A 21616-nucleotide genomic window follows, 5' to 3' on the forward strand; every position below is an offset into this window, starting at 1 on the left:
CTCTTTGTGTCAGTTTGTTTTTTAGTCAAAAATGGCATCTTATTGCTTGAATTTGCATTTCACTGATTATGTGATAAAAACTCCTTTTTAGGGCTTCCCTGGTGGCGCAGTGGTTGAGAGTCTGCCTGCCGATGCAGGGGACGCGGATTCGTGCCCCTGTCCGAGAAGATCCCACAGGCCGCGGAGTGGCTGGGCCCGTGAGCCATGGCCGCTGAGCCTGCGCGTCCAGAGCCTGTGCGCCGCAACGGGAGAGGCCACAACAGTGAGAGGCCCGTGTAGCGCCAAAAAAAACAAAAAACAAAAAAAAAACTCCGTTTAAATTTAATTTTTCTTGAGGTAACATTGGTTACCGCCTCTCAGCTCGAAATTCACTCTTTTGTTACTTGCTCTGTGAAAAGTGCTATGGGTCCTTTAAATAGTTTTTCTTTGGCCACCTCGTGTGATGTTAGGCTTTCCTAATTGATGGCACCTGAGGAAGGTGTTGCTTCGTGATGCCCCGGTGCTTGCTGGGAAGGCTCTTGGTGGCGTCTTCAGCACCCACTCACTCCTGCAGCTCCGAGGGCGTCCTCAGCCCTGCTCCCGGGGCTCACAACTTCTCCGGTAGTCGGCTTCAGCAGTGCGTAGAGAGAGCAGTGGACGACAGCTTCCATCAGCATCTTCTATCAAGCAGTTCTGGAGTAGCGCCTCAGGTGAGAAATCTCCCCGTGCATAGTTTTACTGGAACCCTAGAATGTGGATTTCCAGCAACTTACAGAGGGCATATTTCCAGAAAGTTCCACCATGAGACACCACAGCAGCTTCTTTACCATCCAGTGAGCCACAGTCATGCTCTTTTCAACCGGGTCTGGACCTCAGTCCTGTGGGCAGGGAGGAGGAGGTCTTCTTTTCAACTGGAGGGTTAGCGGCTCTCCTTATTTCTGCTAACTGTGTGTTTTGGCGTTCTCTTTACTTGTCGCTGGCCATTCCTTCCTTACTCTAATCCTCTTTCATAATTAATAGTTTTTTCATTACACTTTCCATGCTCAAATTACTGTTTGTTTTTCTTCTGGTTGGACCCAGAATAATAACTAAATAATCTAATATTAGTGTGTTATTGTTTTATTTTAAAACCCGTTTTTCACATTTTTTTGTTTCTACATCATCATTTTAATGGTTTCATAGTAGTCCATGTAGTAGTAAATACTTCATGCCTATTGTTATACAGTTCATAATATATGTTTTCATTTTCACAATTGTAGACAATGCTTTAGTGAACATGTTGGTACACATCCTTTGCTCCTATCCATAATGATTTTCATTAATTCTCAGTCATTTGGACATTTTAGTCAGAGGCAAATGATGAACACACCACGTAATGTGCTTTATATATTTCCAAGGGAATACTGAACATATTATTTAGTGCCATAGCAAAACATCAGAAAAAAGTGAGGAAATCATGATTTTTATTGTCTTCTGCCAAACTCTCATAGCAAGAATCTGAAAATTTTCTGGTGAAACACAACTGAAACTAGATTTGAGATTGAGCCATTAAATCCCAGTTATCACCAATCACTTCTGGCTGCTTCTGATTCAACACTTTCTTTGTGTTTACGATTGGGGAATCCACCTCATGAAAAGAATGGCAAATGGGAAAGAAGTAAATGATTCAGAATATCTTGGTCGTTCCTGGGAGAGAGTGCTCTGACAAAGCAAACGGTTTACCTGAATGTCTTAAGCAAACTGAGCTTGGCTGATTTCCTGTGCTTACAGAAAAGAACCGCCGTAGCTTCAGCTGGAAACCCTAAGCCAGTGGCTCAGTGGTTGTTGTTTTGACGTGCCTGCATCACAGGTATAAACAATCTGCGATGTTGAGCTAAACATACCTAAACTGCTGAGGATCTTTCAGGTTAATTTAAACCAACAGGGAATGATCCTGACTGGCGACAATAGAAGATTCTCTCCCAGCAGGAAGTGCATGGGGGCATCCCTTCTAGATCAGACATGCTTCAGAGACTGCTTCTGGAAGCGGTCGTCTTAATTGAATGTTTGTGTCTGAATGTTTGTTGCTCACAGATGTTTCTCACCAATACTGTTGAGCCTTTTGGTGGTTTCTAAAAGAGGCTATGTTAATCTCAGAACAAGGAGATACAACATATATGACGTGTAATCACACTATAATGATAAAAATAGACACATGCCATCATTGTTGTCATGGGCATTATCAACAACAACACAATCACTGTAACTTATTGGGCACCTGTTATTTAGACAACATGTCTCTTGTCCATGGATTAGTGTAGTTAATCCTCACAAAGCTCTTAAGAAGTAAGTACCAATAATATCCCCATTTTACAGATGAAGACACTGAGGAAGAGAAAAGTTAAGAATTTGCCTATGATCAGTTATCCATCTGTTCAGCCAGTGCACAAATTACACTGCCCAACTCCAAGACCAGGTGAGTACCATGGCCTGAGCACCATGCTTTACTGCTTCCCACATATTTAGGAGCTAAAAGAAATCAAGTAGTGGGCCTTAAAGAAAATCTTCCTCTACCTTCGTTCAACTCTTTTCGCTTTCATTGTGGTGGAGTCTGTGAGAGACTTAATGTATCATGTAGAATTATCAAGTTAAATGACTGCATTTTTCCCTTAATTGACCATTTTGAATTGAATTGCTTGGATTTATCAGATTTTTTGTAATGCAGTGTGGTCTACAATAGCTATTACCAGCCTCTTTCCCACCATCACTACACCTGAAAAATAAAATTCAGACATAAGACATTCTATCATGTGCTTATCCAGAATTAATGCACAAAGCTGCATAAGTAAAAATCTGTGGTTTATGCACAGTTTCTTCCAGGCCAGCTGCTGTGTCTCCCAGTCACCCTAGGGTCTGCAGTTAAGGACCTGCAAGTCTAGAGAAACTGAGAGAGACGTGTTGGCTTGGCCAGTACATCTTGAGCACCTATAAAGTGCAAGGAGCTGGATCACTGTGGTGGACTTGTCGGGGATTTAAAAATAATAAGACAGCCTAGGAGACAGGCTTTGACACCACTGACAAAAATACACTTCAATTACCAGGCAGTGAGAAAAGGAGGGACGTGGGTAGAGGAACATGTCAGCAGGGTGTGCTGCGTGTGGCCCATCTTCAAGTCTCAGTTGAATCCTACTGTTCAAATGTGGGCCACTTGTGGGAAATTCTGTACCATGAGGGTTTTGCTTAATGTTTACAAAGTCTTACAAAAAGATGAATAGGAGACATAGCAGGTGGCAAATCAGAAAGCTGTGTCTTGTAAACAGGGGGAGGTCAATCCAACCTCCAAATCCCAAAATATATCAATATCCCATAATAGAGAATCACTATCAGGGAACTTGCTGTTGGTTTATTAGTGGCAGCATGGCATAAAATCAGGATAATTCAGCGTTTAAAATCCCTACTTTGTTTGAATTTATAACTAGTATAAATACTTCTAAGATTATATACATTTAAATTTTTTCTGCAACAAGTTAGGATCACAAATTCACATGATGCTCAAAAGAACACTCAGAAATATTTAATGAAAACCTTCATTCTAGTGATGAGGAAACTCTAGCTCAAATAAGAAGCAAAAAACCACACTCAAGCAAACAAATCTGTAAAAGAGTTGTAATCAGAAATATCCAGTTGTCCCACCTCCTAATTTTGTGATCCATTTGCTTCACCATCAGTCAAAAAATCTGATTCTTCGAATAAAGAACTTTGGCTTGGCTTTATAGAGTAAGATTAAAAACAGAGAAAAAACCAAACACTTAGGCAAAGGAACAAACAGCCAAAATTAAGTAAATCTGGGATTTTTTTTAAACCAGCGTTGTCTGCATTGTTATTTTGGGCTCAGAGCGATAGCTTGATGCCAAATTTAAATGGAAAGCATTATCTACTCCATATTTATAAATCTTTAGATTCTGCATGTGTCATGAAAAATGTAAGTAAATTTTATAATAGTAAGGTGTGTGGGATTAATTTGTATTCTGTGTTGAAAAGCTCCACGGTAGGCAATTAATTCATGAAACACCAGCGATTGCTGCCTTAAGGGCTACATTGCTAGATAAAATTACAGACCTCAAATCTTATTATTACACTGGTATCTATTTTTTGTGTGGTCTAGGGAATATATCATCTTAAATTGAATATTTACCTAATCAGTAGGCTAAGGATATCTTCTGGGTTCTGCCCCCTTCGACTCTAGAACACATTGTCTAGTTGTGAATATTAATATGCTGCTTATATAGTTAGGTACTACTGCTTACTGTTTTCACTTCATGGCACACTTATTAAATGATACTTGTATGCTATACTAGAATAAACTAGAGGGGATCTAAATGGAGCTTGGTAAAAATTGTATAGCCTTTATATTAAACAATGATAAAGTAAAACAACTAATATAAATAATTTAAAATAACAAGCCATAATAAAGTATAAAGTATTGGGAAAGATATCAAATACTTAATTTACATAATTTTCAAGTAGTGCTTTTCAGGATTTTTACTGAGAAACTTGTAGTTGCTTCCCCAAACATAAGTGTTTTTGGGTTTTTTTGTTTGTTTTGTTTTGTTTACCAGGTCTTATTCTTGAAGTTGTGACTGTAATTCTAATCAATGTTTTAATAACATCTCTCTCTTTTTGATCGTCACATTAGACAAGAAAATTTTAATCATTTTTACGATCTAAAATTTTCAAGCCAGTGTTTTTCAAAGAATCTAGTTTCTTCTTTCTTTGGCACACAAAAACTCATTGCAGTATCATCTGATGATGTGTATGAGACTGATTTCGTTCCAAGTTGGTGGTTGCTTTTATAAGGTATGTCCCAATAATGATGGTAGAAGGCACAGACTGTGGTAGAGCCTTCACATCCACTAGGCGGTCATATCATCTTTACATGAAGACAGAGATGGGCGGGTAACCACCTAAACCCACGCTGACAAGGTCTCCTGGGACTCCCGCCCCTGACCTGCTGTATCTTTGCTCTGGATCATTAGTTCTTGTAGCAATCCTAGCAATCTCTTGTTCACCATGAGCACTGGCATACTCGCCGCTGGCTGTTGCACAAGTTGATGCCCGCTGGTTGAATGGCGAGAGAACTTTGATGGACCCATGGGTGTGGCGTTTCTCACTGTGTCTGCCATCCGAGACCACTTTTGACCTTTTGTCTGACTCTGTCTCTCTCTCGGGTAACCTTCCTGGGAGACCCTAGAGAGGCTATTTGTGGCTGAATGTGAATAGTTCCAGGGTTCTGGGTAACCCAGGCTGTACCAGGCAGCCCCAAGGGTTGAGGGGATCATTATCTCATGTCCCACTTACAAACGTTAGATTCCGAACTGTATACCTAAGCAGACTGCTTGGTACCCTCTGATTCAGGTACGCGACTTAAAACAGCCTTGAAGAGCTTTGAAAGTAATATAAAAAATGGCAAACTTCTCTATTTTACCCTTTCTTTACCTAGACTAAACCTGCAGCCTCACAGGAGCTGAGAACATATTTATTCTTTATCTTTTACTTAAGACACTCAGCAGGAAGGTAACACACTTTGAATGAAAAAGGACAATTCAAGTTAGGTTGGTGCTTTGCCTAAGCCAGAAAGGTTTAGGGAGAGAAACTGAGGATGAAGAACAAAAGAGACAAGCTTTTTTCTTTTCTTTTTTTAACCTCTCATGGTTTGACTTAATTCTATTATTTGAATGATTTTGAATTGATTTGGACACACCCATTTAAATATAAGTTCAAAAATGCATTCTAAAGTCAAATGGAAAGTAATTTGTGTGGTCTTGTTATGAAAATAATTGTTTTATTTTCTGTATACTCCAGTCTCTCCACTCATTTATTCATCCTTGTATTCATTTATTTACACATCATTCATATATTCACAAAATATTTGTTACTGTGGATACTGTACCTGGTATTGATCTAGGTGCTGAGCTGGAAAGGTGAAAACGTCATTATCATTACCTTGGAGGGTCTCCCAGTCTTGAGGGGAGTCATAGAGGTTAACACATAATTATTGTACAGTTGGACAAGTATCATTATAGTCTTATGAACAGAATATCAGGAGAAAAATATTTTATTTAGTCTTATTATGTATTTGAGTACTCACCTGCCTAAGATGGAAATCAATCTAATAGAGTTTGTGCTTTTAAGGACATAATCCAACATGATATTTTTTATTTGCTGAGATCTTTTCTCCATGAAGTGAATTAGGAGCCCAGGCTTCTTCTATGTCCTGACTCTATTTCCTAGGGCCTCAAAGCCTTTGGAATGTAGTTGGAAGACAGAGGAGAAAAGGGTGTAGAGGCTCTGCTCTTAATCACTCCATCCCAGAAGTGACATTCGTTACCTTTGCGCACATTCCATTGACAGGGTATACATGCAGGAGGTGCTGGGTCCTGCAGCCCTGGCAAGTTAACATCTAGCAATAGTTTTACACAGAGGAAGGCTAGGAGCTCTTTGCTGAATTGCTCACATTCTCTGGACAAAAGTAAGGAAGCCTGTGGCTGTTTATCCCCTTCTCAAATCTATGCTTCATTTTTTTCCATCCCTCTAACTCTAATCATGGGCAGCAATATTTCTTCAATATTTTATCCACTCACACTGTCCAGGGAGGTTTCTTCGGCACAACAAGCAAGGCACACTGGGTTTATTTTTATAGCACATTTCCCACAGTCGTATCAGATAAAATGCATTACATCTCACCAGGTGACTGCTGAATAATCTCACAACTGTGGCTTCCATGTGAGAGGCAGAGATGATTAGCTTCCAAGGTGTTTGTGGGCCAGAATTGCTCTGCTTCCCTTAACTAGGTAGGTTAGTACCTGTTGGAGTTCTTTGAGCTTTGTATACTGTTCCCTTGATTCACAGGAAGAAATCATAGACTTAATAGTCTGGTTGTGAGGATTAAATGAGATATTTTATATAAATTGCTGAGCATGGCTTTAGGCACATATAGAAAGCAATCCGTAATTGAGGCTCTTGTCATTGCTAATTAAGGATAGGATATTAAGCGAAAATGGAAGTGTCCTTTTTGTGGAGGAGGATGATATACTGAAACATTTAAACGTGTTATTTGCTGTAACTAATTTCTAATGAGATTTCAATGTGTGCTTGCTGTCTGATTCCCCAAGAGAATGGATTTTCTCCCTCACTTTATCACATAGATATTGCCTGAATAAGGTCCTAATACCTGTAACTGAATTCACTTTTAGGATTGCACTATCCTTTAAGAGGCAGCAAAATATATTAATCAAGAGTGTTAGTTCTAAACTCAGATTTCAAGTTCTAGCTGGGTTACTTATCAGCTGTGTGACCTTGATCAACCTGTTTCTGAATCTGAATGTTAGCCAGTGATAATCCTTTCTAGGGACATTATGCTGGGAATGAGATGATTTATATAAAACACTTAGCAGAGAAGATGGCATAGAGCAAGTACCTAATACATGTTACTTTAATCATGATGATTACACAGAATATTGGGATTGGGGTCAGATGACCTGAGTTTATATCTGTGTTCTGTTGCTTTTTTTTTTTTTTTTTTGCGGTACGCGGGCCTCTCACCGTTGTGGCCTCTCCCGCCGCGGAGCACAGGCTCAGCGGCCATGGCCCACGGGCCCAGCTGCTCCGCGGCACCCTCCCGAACCGGGACACGAACCCGTGTCCCCTGCATCGGCAGGCGGACTCTCAACCACTGCGCCACCAGGGAAGCCCTGTGTTCTGTTGCTTTTAATCTTACTGAGCCTCGGTCTCCTCATCCATAAAATTGGGCTAATAATCTTCTCTTCACACGGTTGTTATGGTGATTTTAACGTATGTGAAAGTTCATAGAATCTTGCCTAGAACCTGTAAAATATTAAATACGTGTTAAAATTATTCTCTTTTATTTGCGGTATCTGTGGCCCTAGGCAAGTTGATCTGCCTCTCATATTGGTTATGCCCCCTACTTGGCCTGTTATAGTTAACATCAAAAAAAAAACCACAGGGTTTCCCTGGTGGCACAGTGGTTGAGAGTCTGCCTGCCGATGCAGGGGACACGGGTTCGTGCCCCGGTCCGGGAAGATCCCACATGCCGTGGGGCGGCTGGGCCCGTGAGCCTATGGCCGCTGAGCCTGTGCGTCCGGAGCCTGTGCTCCGCAACGGGAGAGGCCACGACAGTGAGAGGCCCGCGTACCGCAAAAAAAAAAAAAAAAAAAAAAAACCAAGAAAACAAACCCTTAAGCAACTCTAAAAACAGTACTATATCTAACATTATTATTTAAAAAGAGGATGGCATTCTGTTCCTGAAGGATTTGGCCATTGGAATTGTGGAGGAAGACCATCTTGGGATTTGTGTGGTGACATTTCTTAAATGCATGGTATAGCATGGGTTGCTTTCATCACACAGTAGGGAAATACTAATATCTATAATTTTATAATCCCTAACCCAGATTAACTTTAAAGCCATTAGTAAAGACGAATTCCATTTTGATATTTAGTACCCTGCTAGAGTATCTCTCACTACAGAAGTTTAAAACAAGCATAAAAATAAATCCAGAAACAGATAAAACTAGCCTGTGCTGTGGAACACCATATTCCCAGGCAGTCCAATCTGAGGTCCACAGTCAAAAAAGATTTTAATCTATGAACTATGTCTACAGTGGGTGTTGATGGGAGACAATGAGAAATTGACGCCTTTTTACCCTCCCTCTGTCCTGAGGTGGTTTCTATTTCAGGTTCGATCATTACACCATTATAGAGAAGCCCTGCTATGCTAATATTTTTCTTAGACTTTGAACAAACTCAGACACCATAAGATTTTTTTTTTTTAACAAGGAGGGAAACCTGAGAGCTTTCTGTGGTATCTCTCTTGTACTCCTCCTGTTCTCCTATGTGGATGCCCTTCTCTATCTTATATCACTTCCCCAGTTCAAGAATCCATCAAGAGTAGCCTCAAAGCCCATCTCTTCTTTGCAAAGTTACTTGTTCCATATTGCTTACATAGATCTCTCTTCTTCCAACCCCCTTGAAACACTGTTCTTATCTTTCAGTTGAGTGTTGAATCACAGAATTTCTATCATATTATTTAAGTATTATTTAAGTAGTGCAGGGAGAGGCTAATCCTTGAAATCAGGAAATAATTATATCTTAAATTATAATTTACAGCTCTGTGGCAGTGAACACGGTGGCTAAATAAATAAAAATTTAATTAAAATGGTATGCAATGAGGGCCTTAGAAAAATGCCGTTAAGAATAACATCGTTTGCATAAAACTGAATATCTAAGAACAGTTAGATAACTATTTAACTTTCCATTTATATGTATAGATAAAGCACAAGGATTTGCCCATTAGGATTTTATTTTCCATGGTAGGTCATTTCAGATGCCTTAAGTGACCCTACAGGCATCTTTTTAAGATTACCTTTGGACCCTGGTTTTTCATCTTGGGACTGCCACCATGTACAATCCTAAAATGTTCCATAAAGGCTCAATCTCGCTTTTATTTCATGAGCCGTTTCCATTTAGTTAAAATTAAACTCTCAGCTACAGGAATATCTCCCAGGACTCAAAGCTTTTCCTTCTCAGTTAAAGCGTCTAACCTGCTAGCTTCCTGAGGGCAGTGAGCTCAGAGTGAAGCTGAATGACAGTGAAACCCCAAAGTGACGTGACATCGCTTCATTCCAGAATGGGTGTTCCCTGACGGCTGCCTCTAACATATGTACAAAATCTCCCTCTCGATTTGCACTTCCAACACCATTCCTAAAATGTAAGCATTGTTCTTTGGTGTCTCATAGGTAGCATAAATTAAATGGGATAGTTTTTATATTGTGTTGCACCTCCACGTAGATTTTTCTTTACTGGTTTCTACATGTGTCTCAAGTTAAAGCATTGTTTCCTAACTATCTCACTCCCTCTCCTGTTTACCCTCCTGTCCCTCACTTGCATATGAGAGCACAGTAAGCAGACACCTTTCCTAGTATCCACCATTGATCCATCCCCTATTGCCCTGTCCTCGTAGGACCTGATTTGATAGGAAAACGTGTTCATTCTCAGATATTTACCAGCATGAGTGAGACTACCAATGCTTCATCCTTTCATTCACTGTGTTAGGTTTGTAAGAGACACATGGAACAAAAGGGGCGTAATCTCTTTTGGCGCCCAGCTGGAAATCCACAGGGAGAGAAGGAGCAAACAGGTATGCTGCTAATTATCAAACAGGTTGTTATGAATGGACATAGAACAGGGAATGAGAGCTCACCTGGTTGGAAGCAGGTGATCAGGGGTTTGACTTTTTAATAACTTTATTGAGGTACAATTTACACACAATACATTGTTCATATTTAAAGTATACTAAATACTGTGAGTTTTAATATATGCGTAGACCCACAAACCCATCATCCCAATCAAAATACCAAATATGTTATAATTCCCAGTGTTTTCTTGTGCAGCTTTGCAATTCTTTCTTCTCTCTATGCTTTAACCACTATATATTAGTTTACATTTTCTAGAATTTTATAAAAATGGCATTATGCTTTTTTTTTTCTTGGTCTGGGTTATTTTACTCAGCATAATGATTTTGAGATTCATTCATGTCGTTGAACATATCAGTAGCTTACTCCATTTATTCACTTATTTATGGCTGAATAGTATTCCATTACAAGAATATACCACAATTTAACTTTGCACTCCCTGATGGGCATTTGGGTTGTTTCCAGTCTTGTCTTTTATAACTAAATCTGTTAGGAATATTTGTCTACAAGTCTTTGTGTGGATGATATACTTTCATTTCCTCTTGGTAAAAATTTAGAAGTGGCCTTGCTGGGACATACTATCAGGACTTTTGACTGATGGAACAGCATAAGAGGTTGGAATACACACAGTAATGAATCTTTGAAGGAGGAGAGTTGGGGCACCTTTTGGTCCCTTCCCAGGGGATAAGTATATACTTCAAAGGTACCTCAAATTTGCCAAGTTTTGAGTCTCAGTTCTCGACCTTCTTTTTCAAGTGTGGTCCCTTGTCAGTATTCCTTTGTTCAGTAAATTGTACCACCATCTGTGAAGTTGGGCAACACAAAGTCAGCCTTGACACCTACCTCTCTTTCACTCCCTTTATTCTATTGGTCTTCAAGTCCTACCGTTTCTCCCTCGTGAAAATCCCTACCATTTGTACCGCCCACGCTCTAGTGTGGGTCACTGCAGTCTCCCCCCCGGACCACTGGGCAGCATGCTCACCGTCCCCCATCCCTTGACTTGTACTCCATCCATTATCTGTGGTTAACATAAAATGACCTTTGAAACATGATATACTCAGCATAAGCCTGAGTATATCACTTCACAGATTAAACCTTTAAACAGCCCTTCATAATCCTTGGAAAAAAGCCCAAAATCTTTACCATGGTTTACACAGTCTGCATATCCGTGTCCCTGCTTAATGTACGTACTCAGCGTTACAACTCAGTATTATCGTCCGGTTCCATTTTATGTTTCGCCTACAGTGAGCTTTATTCAGGTCATCAACTTTTCCAAGTTCTTTATTACCTCTGGACCTTTACACTTCCAATGTCCCTGCCTTTCTCTTCATTTATTTGTCTGTCTCTTACTTAACCAAGTTAAATATCATTTCCCCTAGAAAACTCAGGTCTAGGTAAAATAACTTAAGCCTGATCCTCTGTACCAATCTTTAAGATATTACAATGGCGAAGATTCTGGTCAGCCTCCCTAATTAAAAGTAGGGCCTAGCTTATCACTTTTGCATTCCTAATACCTAGTACAGCAGCACATCTTGAACATATTAAGTGCTCTAATGCATTTGATCATGAAATAAAAGGCTATGACAGTGATCTAGACTTTATATAACAGATGCCTGACAAATATTTGAAAAGTTGAGATGAATTCAAGAAATGTTTCTCAGTAACCGTGGATGTCACCAATTCAATACACTAATATCCATGACTTTGCTTATGACAGAGGCCCTCTGGCTCTCATTCAAAATTAATTTTATGCTTCGTCTCCACTAAATTCAGGTATCAAGTTTGTTATACCAGAATATATTAGAAACAGAAAATCCAGTGGTTGAAGAGAAAATTAATGCAGTTGTGTATAGGCACAGACAGTGCAGCAAAGAGTGAAGATACTGAAAAACACGGAACTGTAATTCAAAACCTCAGTAGTCTAGGGTCATTTTGTCGAGGGTCATATGATCTGATGCCATCATTTGATTGGAGTGGAGGCAGATTTTGATGTTACTAATTAAGGTGCTGATCTGATGAGGCTACTGATAACCATAGGTACCCTTGATTGTGTTCTGTGTGACAGAAATGGAGCTAAGCTCTCTTTGCATTATCTCATTAAATTCTCATAATGACCCTATAAAATTGGTATTGACTTTATAGAAGAGAAAAGGAAAGTTGAGAGAAGTTAAATATCTTGGCCTTGGCTACCTAGCTTTCAGATATGACTCTAGCCTGCTTAGTCTAAGTAGTCAAGAAAGGATTAAATTATGTTCTTTTACCGTATTTAAAGAAACAACAAATTGTAAAAGAAGTTCATTGAAAACAGATTTTTTTCTTTAAATTTTGGATTCTCCAGGGGGATGTTTGAGTTATCTAAAATAATAAGGTAGGAACATTTATTTCCCAATCATGCCAAATAAATGAAGTTTTCCTGTAAATGCTTTCCCATGATTACATTACACTTCATGATTATCTGTAAAATTACGAAAAGACTGTAGCGAACAGTGCTTCCTGAAAAGTGGCAATAGCATGATGCTAATACTAGACAATGTATTACCCTATATGGGCTCATTAAGGGGCCTGGTTTTCATCTTTAATTGCAAAGAACATATATCCCTGAAATGAGTTTGTAGTCATTTTAATAAGAAGTACCAGAAGTGTAAATAGAATCTATCACCAGATCCACTTAGAACCCATTTATCTTTATGACTATATGTGTTATGGATCATCAGCCCATGATCATACAGACCCCCATCAACACTCATCTTCCTTATGGCAAGTGTAAAATGCAGTGTCTCTACTGGGAGATGAAATTTTTTTCCACACTTGTGAGTGATAGACTCCTATGTTCCTAAACATATTTTACCTCAACTAATTAATTCCAGCGCTGCATTAGGTAAACCTCTACTCCCCAGCTCTGTCTTTTAAGGAGTGCTCACCACCAGGTAATGACTCAAGGACAGCCCACCCCCAATCAATTCCTCCTCTCTCCCCAACTTCTTCACATTGTCTGATTCCCGACCTCCACTGTTTTTGATATATTTTACTCTCTTGGATTTAATAAATCGCCACCCCCCCCAAATTCTGTTGTCCAAGTCGATATAGACTTCCCCTTCCCTAGCCAGGACCCCACCTCCATTTAGCATTTTGAAAGCCCACCAGTATGGTGTATAACCAGTACTCCCCACCAGTGCAGTCAGCGTGTCTCCATATCTCTGTTTTCACCACTTACCTTCCCCCAGAAGACCAGCAGGATTAATCTCATCATGCTTTTATTTCCATTTTACTCTGTAACTACCAAAAGTCCAAGCATTCAAGATATTTAAATACTAATTTTTATCCCCATAACCTCTTACATCTCTTGATCTGATCTAATCTCCCGTCTCTTTCCAATCCCTCACTCCCCAAATAGTTTCTGTGTATCCTTTAGAATATATAGTCTGTCATTATCAAAATTCCCAATCTTCAGTATTTTCCTTTAATGTTTCCTTTATCTTCTGACTTGAATAAAAAACTGATTTCCGGCCTTCCCTGGTGGCGCAGTGATTGAGAGTCCGCCTGCCGATGCAGGGGACACGGGTTCGTGCCCTGATCCGGGAAGATCCCACATGCCGCGGAGCGGCTGGGCCCGTGAGCCGTGGCCGCTGAGCCTGCGCGTCCGGAGCCTGTGCTCCGCAACGGGAGAGGTCACAACAGTGAGAGGCCCGCGTACCGCCAAAAAAAACCCACAAAAAACTGACTTCCCCTGATGACACAGCTTTCCTTACTGTCTCCTCAGAGAAGGACAACTCTCTGTTGTAGAGCTTAGAGACTAGATTGTCATTCTTTCCCCCCCCTCCACCAGTGCTGCTTCTAAGACATTTCTCCTAATTAAAAAAGACAAAAACAAAACAACAACAAAAAACCAAAGCCTCAGCTTGTATGAAGTATGTGCCAACAAACTGTACTATCCTGGCTGTCATAATCATCTATTAAATCTCATTCATTTCTCCTCATTTCCTGAATGTTTTTGCTTGCAGCCTCCTATTTTTCTGTCACTATTCTTGTCATTATTTTTGGAGATTTGAAAAGTCCCATAGCTCATCTGCCCGAATCCCAATTAGGAAAAAATCTGCTTTATGGTGATAAATCCCTCTTGATCATAATGACTTTTAAAAAATACGTTGCTGGAATCTATTTGCTAATATGAGGTAGAACTTAAGATCTTAAAAGAAATGTGCTTCTAGTTACTTTTGGGTAAATTTTCCATATCTGATTTTTGTATTAGGACTCTTCTAATTTTTTAATACATTGGAAAATAACTGATGTCTTTCTAAGGTGTATATCTTTGATTATATTTTCTATTTTCGTAAAGCTACTTGTATTCTCTACTCAAAACAGGAGTAAATAATGGCTGCACATAACTAATCAATAATCAGCCATTTTGTCCAGATTTTCAAATGTGTTGGTATAAAGCTACCATGGTATTCTTTTGTAATTAAAAAAACAAATCTCTCTGTTTTATAGCTAGTCCCATCACTATCATATTTGCCAAATATTGCTTATTTTATTGGTCTTTCTAAAGAACAAGCTTTTGGTTTTATTTGTCAAGTTTACTGCTTTTCTTCTCTATTTTTGACTTTTCTCTTGATTAATTTTGTCCTTCCACTCTTTGGAACTTACCTTGTTCTTTTTCTATGTCTACTGTTCATTTCCTGTAGCTTCAAGAGCCATTTTCCACAACTCAACGAGCTCTGCCGGCTGTGTCATGGCCACTGCATCATATGCCATTAAAACTTAATCTCATACACTGGGTGAAGACTCAGCAGTCTTATTTTGCTTTCAAAATTGTTCTATGGCCTTGGATCCTTCTTCTTCTCCTAAATTAGCACTATCATCGGGGAAGATTCTAGTGGGCCTAGAATTCTAGGCTTGCCTTTCCTGCAGTTTCATAATAAAAGAAAAAACATTTCCACCCTGTTTTTGATGTTGATCGAAAATTTAGCAACACTTCTTTGCACTATATTCAAATCCCCAAATATAAGCAAGCCTTCATGCACACAGGCTCACTGAAATGTCATAATTTTAAACTATGTATGACCTTGAACAATGACCTTTCCAAATACTCCACACTCTGCCTAGGTGTTCAGACTTTTTCATTCCTACAACATCTTTTACACATGGTCGATTTGTGTCATAAGTTCTTCCTCACTCCCACTTCTGAGTATATATCCAAAGGAAACATCATCATTATTAGAAGAGATATCTATACTCCCGTGTTCATTGTAGCATTATTCACAAGAGCCAAGGTATGGAAACAACCTAAGTGTCCATAGTAGATTAATGGATAAAGGAAATATGGTATATATATATATATACAATGGAATATTATTCAACCTTAAAAAAGAAGAAAATCCTATCATTTAAGTCAACATGGATAAAACTGGAGGACACTATGCTAAGTGAAATAAGACAAAGACAAATAGTGCATGATGTCACTTACATGTGGACTCTAAAAAAATAAGGAAATAAATCAACTCTTCCCTCCCTGGACATTTTCCTCAGCAGAATCTAGCAGCCTCTACTATGAGCCTTATCCTTTTTTTTTTATTGTTTGTACCAGGTCACAACCCCAGGGAACCTATGTATTTACCGATGTATATCTAGATTATACTTTACCATTGTTCTTTTTCTTTGCAATTCATTCCATCCACTTCTGGCATCAGAACCTCATTTTTCCTTTGGAGAAGTCCTTGTGATTCAGGTAGGCTGTGTGTCTCCTCCCTAGGCTGTGTGACTTGGGGCTGGCTAGACACAGTGTTTTATATATACTCTATATGTCTTAAGTACTTATTTCTCTTTTCCATCATTTTCCCTCCACATTTTAGTGTAGTTATTTTTTAATTGACATTTGTAATCCTTTCTTTTGTTTGACTAAAGTACTGTTCAACCGATCTTCTGAGTGTTTAATTTCAGCATTTTTAATTCTAGAAGTTTCTTTTGGTTGCATTTCACAGACAATTTTTGCTTAAATTGTACATGTTGTCCTTTTTTTAATACATTAATCATAATTTTAAATAATAGTTTCATTGAGATATAATTTACTTTCCATATTATTTAAAGTGTACAATTTAATGTGTTATGCATCTACCACCACAATCAATTTTAGAACTTTCATCCACCCCGCAAAAGAAAAAGAATCTATTATAGGTCACTCACTCCCCCATTTCTCCAAACCCTAGGCAGCCACTAATATACTTTGTCTCTACAGATTTGTCTAGACTGGACATTGCATACAAATGGAATCATACAATTACTTAGCATGTTTTCAAGGTTCATCCATGTTTTAGCATGCATCAGTACTTGATTTCTTTTTATGGCTGAATAATAATTCCATGGTGTAGATATTACTATGTTTCATTTATCCATTCACAGTAAATGGCCATTTGGGGTATTTCCACTTTGGGGCTCTTATGAATAATGCTGCTGTGGTTGGATTTACGTGCAAGTTTTGTATGCAGGTCTAGATTTGTTTTTTAAATTAACAGACTATTTTGGAGCCGTTTCTGGTTTACAGAAAAATTAAGCAGAAAGGACAGAGTTCTCATACCTCCTTACCTCTCTACCCAGTTTCCCCTATTATTAATATCTTACATTAGCGTAATACATTTGTTATAGTTAATGAACCAATATTGACACATTATTACTAATGTCCATGGTTTACTTTAGACTTCACTCTTTGTTTTGTACATTATATGATTTTTGACAAATGTGCAATAGCCTGTATCCACCATTACAGAACCATACACAGGAGTTTCTCTGCCTTTAAAATTCCGGGCTTCACCCATCCTTTTCTCCCTCCCCACAACCTCTGGCAACCACTGATCTTTTGATTATCTCCACGTTTTTGCCTTTTCCTAAGTTTCATATAGCTGCAATCATATAATATGCATGTAGGCTTTGCAGATTGGCTTTTTTTCACTTAGCAATATGCATTTAAGCTTCTTCCATGTCTTTTCATGGCTACATAGCCTTTTCTCTTTATTGCTGAATGCTATTCCTTTGTACCGATATACCATAGTTTGTTTATCCATTCACCTATTGAAAAACATCTTGGTTGATTTCAAGTTTTGGCAATTATGAAAGAAACTGTTATAAACATCCATGTGCAGGTTTTTATGTGGATGTAACTTTTCAGTTCCTATGGGTAAATACCAAATAGCATGATTACTAGATCACTGTATGGTAAAAGTATGTTTAGTTTTGTAAGAAACTGCCAAGTATCCTCCTAGCAACAAATGAGAATTCCAGTTGTTCTGCATTGTCAACAACTTTGGTATTTCAGTATTTGGATTTTAGACATTTGAATAGGTGTGTAGTGGTATCTCATTATTCTAATTTAAAATTCCCTGATGACATGGAATGTGTAGCATCTTTTCATACGCTTATTTGCCATGTGTCTATTTTCTTTGTTTAATCATAGTTGTTTTGTTTTTTAACCAAGGCCTACTAACTCTTGTCCTCCTGTGTCTATTTATATTTTCTTTTTTCCTTCTTTCTTTTTTTTTTTTTTTGAGCTTTTGATCATTTAGTCTTTTTCCTGGTATGTCCAATTATTTTTATATTAAAATTTGGCTTCACTTATTTTAGGAAACTATAAATATACCTCCACATTCAGGATGTTATCGTTCTCTTGAAAAGATTTCCTTTTGCCCATGGCAGACAGTTACTATAGGGACTGGAAACCTTAGTCCATTCTCAGTTTGAGCTCATTCAAAGCCGTTTTTCACTCTGTGTGAAGGTTGCTCTATTTCTGTCTTGTCCTTCCTCTATGGGTGTTGCCCTTTGGGATTACCATGTGAACGTTTAGATTCTCCCTATTTCCAACTACCCTTGTATTTGTCAGGCTTTAAATGTAATGGTTCCCCCAGCCCTGTGAGACTAAGGATAGGTGTAGCTTGTCATTCCATTAGTCGTTGCCTTTAGCTTGAGCTCTTGCCGTTTGGCTTCTGTGCTTAGAGTCTTTTGAACTCCTTGGCTTTTCAGCTCCTAGGCTGTATGAGTTGAATCAGCAAATGCCCCAAGGAGAAAAGCTGCACCAAATGTCAAGCTTGCGTCTGTGTTTCCCTTCTCTCCAGAACTTGGCCCACATGTCTCGGTGTCTCTCTAACATTCGGATGCTGGCGAAGAGATGTTTTCTTACTTTATCCAGGTTTTCTAAAATTTCTTTAGACTTCACCTGATCTTATGTTATTATTGAAGTATCATCTCAATTATCCCTAGGAAGAAAATTTACAATTTTATGTTTTATTTTTTTATTTTCTTTATTACCTCAGTTTCTGTAGAGACCTTTTACCTGATTCTTCAGTCTATTTCCTGTGTTACCAGTAAGATGGAGATAGGTGGAGGCTAAGAATATTGGGGAGAAAATCACTGATGAATGATATGTCTCGTTCTTTTCGTTTTTCCTCTCCTTATTTACTCTGGCAGCCTACATTTGCCCTTCTTGATTTGACCCAGTTGCCCAAATACGCAACCCACTCTGGCAAAGACCTGACATTACTCTCATAAATGTCTGCATGTTAGGATTAGCTAGATGATGAACACCATGCCAAAGTTCTTTGTGTGACCAGTCAGAATGGCCATCATTAAAAAATCTACAAACAATAAATGCTGGAGAGGGTGTGGAGAAAAGGGAACCCTCTTGCACTGTTGGTGGGAATGTACATTGATATAGCCACTATGGAGTACAGTATGGAGGTTCCCTAAAAAACTAAAAATAAAACTACCATATGACTCAGCAATCCCACTACTGGGCATATACCCTAAAAAAACCATAATTCGAAAAGAGACATGTACCACCATGTTCATTGCAGCACTATTTACAGTCGCCAGGACATGCAAGCAACCTAAGTGTCCATCGACAGATGAATGATGAAGAAGATGTGGCACATACATACAATGGAATATTACTCAGCCATAAAAAGAAATGAAATTGAGTTATTTGCAGTGAGGTGGATGGACCTAGAGACTGTCATACAGAGTGAAATAAGTCAGAAAGAGAAAAACAAATACCGTACGCTAACACAGATATATGGAATCTAAAAAAAAAAAAAATTGTTCTGAAGAACCTAGGGGCAGGACAGGAATAAAGATGCAGACGTAGAGAATGGACTTGAGGACACAGGGAGGGGGAAGGGTAAGCTGGGATGAAGTGACAGAGTGGCTTGGACATATATACACTACCAAATGTAAAATAGATACTAGTGGGAAGCAGCCACATAGCACAGGGAGATCAGCTCCGTGCTCTGTGACCACCTAGAGGGGTGGGGTAGGGAGGGTGGGAGGGAGGGAGACGCAAGAGGGAAGAGATATGGGGATATATGTATATGTATAGCTGATTCACTTTGTTATAAGCAGAAACTAACACAGCGTTGTAAAGCAATTATACTCCAATAAAGGTGTTAAAAAACCAAGAAGTTAGATAGTAAAAAATTCAAAAGAATTGCCCACACTCCTCCAACAGATTCTCTAACATTTAGCAGAACAGAATTCACACTGAATCTGGTTTATGAGTAAAAGACAAGTCAACTTTAAAGTAGTTCACAGATGACATTTCTTTTCCATGTGCCTGCTTTGGAGCCATATTTCTGCTGACCACTCAAAATTTCCTCTTGAGTATTCTGTGATATATTAGAACCAGGAATAAGGGATGTTAGTGCTGGAAGGGTCAGCCAGTGGTCTGGGATTTAATTCACATATCCTTTCTGCACCAGGCTCTTTAAGATCATTGAGTTAGCCTAAGAATTTTGAGGCTGTAGAATTCAAGACAGTACATTACAATAGGCCAATATTACTATTCTTCTGCTCTGACATTCTCCACTGATGGACAGATGAAGGAGAAGGAAGGGCAGTCACCAGTAACTGAGAGTAAATGAAACTGGAATATTATAATTCAGTATCATTTGAGTGACTGAATTGGCTGGCAGAGTGTTCTGCAGTTAAGGGTGAGGAAAGATTAATTCTGCACATGACACCACTACTGTATTTATACAAGTCTACTGGGACAGTTGTTTACCTAGAATTGTTTTCTTCATTCATTTCAGTCAGACAGTTGTGTTGACTGATTTTCCTTTTTGATGTATGAAATGACTGACTGAATTTACCATTTAATTTCCACTAATGCACTGTAAAAACAATACATTACTCAAATTGGATTGGAAGGTATGAAAATGTTTACCCCAAAACTAGAAAGGCCAGATAAATCATAAGAAACATTTGACTGTGAGTGTTAGAAAGCTACTGAGGTAGCCATGACCTAGAAAAGTAAAATAGAGAAAGAAACTCACTGAAGTGAGAACAATATTCTGCACATGCGTTTCTAGCCCAGTCATTTAGAAACTACTGATGAAGAGCAAAAGTCTGAGAAACCAGATGTGGCTCCTAAGAGGTAGAAAAGCCAGTAGATCTTAGGACAATGTCATAGGACTAAGGAAACCAGAGTTGGAATTGAGAAATACCAAGGCAGCTAGAATTTTAAGGACCAAAATCACAGAGAGAGTAAAGATTCAGAGAACGGAGCTGGATTCAGCAACAGTGTTCCCTTGCAGTATTTTCCATGTATAATAGGTAGACAAGACAAGATGCTAAGAAGTCAAACAAAAGCTAACTGAAGTCAAAGCAAAGACTTAGTTGGCTCATAATGCTGAAGAGACAAAATTGGGATTCAGAACCTATGAAAGATTTGTGGCCCAATGGAAAACTAATGATATGAATTAGGACATTGGAAGTCTCTACATATGTGTGTGTGTCTGTGTGTCTGTGTGTCTATGTGTTAGGAAGGTTGATGCAACATCTACATTGAACCTTATAAAGAAGGAAAATGAGTATGAAGTTGGTCCAGTGACTGAGGTGATCTTCCCCTCTGCTCCCTACCTAAGAACAGGAAATTCTCTACTCAAGAAAATACAGTTGACCCTGGAACAATGTAGGGATTAGAGACGCTGACTCCCTGTGCAGTCAAAAATCCACATATAACTTTATGGTCGGCCCTTCTTATCTGTGGTTCTGAATCTGAGGATTCAATCAACCACAGATCATGTAGTACTGTATTACTTATTGAAAAAAAATCCATGCATAAGTGGATCTGTGCAGTTCAAACCCAGGTTGTTCAAAGGACAACTGTAATGTCATTCAGATTCTCTACAACTTGTCATATCCCAAGTCTGGTATTCACTGAAGAACCACCAAGACTACCAAGAAAAGGAGAATTAGAATAAAAAACAAAAAAGAATCAGAATCATAGATGACCTAAACGTTCAAGTTCATACATATTTTGGTAAATATTATCAAGTTCAAAAAAATAGATGACAAGGTGAAGAATTTAACTTGACAACTAGAAACTATAAACTGATTGAAGTTGAACTGAT

General features: G+C 38.7%; 1 protein-coding gene across 1 annotated transcript in view; it reads left to right on the forward strand.

Annotated features, from left to right (window-relative positions):
* Window positions 1–21616, forward strand: part of LOC149743938 (uncharacterized) — a 123953-nt gene that overhangs the window by 78595 nt on the left and 23742 nt on the right. The window contains exons 4-5 of the mRNA XM_089906017.1: window positions 92–689; window positions 2335–2434. The gene's annotated coding sequence lies outside the window, so the exon portion shown is untranslated. The remainder of the gene's footprint in view (window positions 1–91; window positions 690–2334; window positions 2435–21616) is intronic.

This window comes from Delphinapterus leucas, unplaced genomic scaffold (assembly GCF_059928025.1).
Source record: "Delphinapterus leucas isolate spDelLeu-1000000601 "Yukka" unplaced genomic scaffold, BTC_Dleu_Yukka2 spDelLeu_asBTCV2_sq49, whole genome shotgun sequence".
Taxonomy (NCBI): domain Eukaryota; kingdom Metazoa; phylum Chordata; class Mammalia; order Artiodactyla; family Monodontidae; genus Delphinapterus; species Delphinapterus leucas.